The sequence below is a fragment of the Tigriopus californicus genome, chromosome 1 (genome assembly GCF_007210705.1).
Source record: "Tigriopus californicus strain San Diego chromosome 1, Tcal_SD_v2.1, whole genome shotgun sequence".
Lineage (NCBI taxonomy): Eukaryota > Metazoa > Arthropoda > Copepoda > Harpacticoida > Harpacticidae > Tigriopus > Tigriopus californicus.
In genome coordinates, this window is record NC_081440.1 from 6,451,798 (window position 1) to 6,452,654 (window position 857).

General features: G+C 36.3%; 1 protein-coding gene across 4 annotated transcripts in view; it reads left to right on the forward strand.

Annotated features, from left to right (window-relative positions):
* LOC131882838 (ras-related protein Rab-13-like) overlaps positions 1 to 857 on the forward strand; it is a 3,862-nt gene that overhangs the window by 982 nt on the left and 2,023 nt on the right. The window lies entirely within an intron of this gene.

Here is an 857-nt window from a genome sequence, read left to right on the forward strand (position 1 = left end):
TCTATTTGGGTAATCAAGTTCAAAGGTCTCAGAAAGTAGTCTTCTGGAAAAGTGCTGATACATTGATTAAAATTAGTAGCATTCTTACGGAATGACACAACAAGTGATGGCGTAAATGAGTTACTAGATGAAAAAATAGGAAGGTGAAAAAGAGTTCTTTGCTGAATTCCATGTGTGATAAAAGATATTATCTCGCGCTATGTATAAATAGGCTAGAGGATTAAAGAGGTAATAAACATGAATGAATGTGTACTACATCCTATTTTGAGATAAACAAGAATTAATGACTATGGGCATTGCTTTGAAAAATGTGTTTTTGATAGGAGAGAGTGCAATCAGAAGTGATCTTTCACTGATCTTTTGAAAATCTTGGTCATTTTGTAAGGGCTTTTGAACACATTGAAATACTAGGTGGATGCTCACAAAACTTGCCAATTCTGTTGACTCTAGAGAAAGCCATTCGATACGAAATGAATTCAAAAAGTTTATTCATCAAAATTGATTGAGCAAGTCTTCTGTCATCGAATCAGGGTTTGTCAAAGGATCTCATTCTCAGAAAGATAATGGTTTCAAGTAGGAGGCTTTTGAACATGAAAGGTAGTAGCTCGTCTGTCCCTGTAACTTGAAATGGATTGACCAATAGATTGTTGAATTAGATAAACGCTGCTTTGGTGGGGGTAATCAAGGAGTCAAGCCGAACCTGATTGTAAGGCGAGGACAAAAACCTGTGGATCTCAAGATGTGCAATTCGACGAATCCAAAGTGCATCTTGCATACGTTGCTTTTGAACCGTGTATGATCTTTTGATCTTTTGAGTTGAGTTCAATATTTCCATGCTTTCAATCTACGAGTGATGA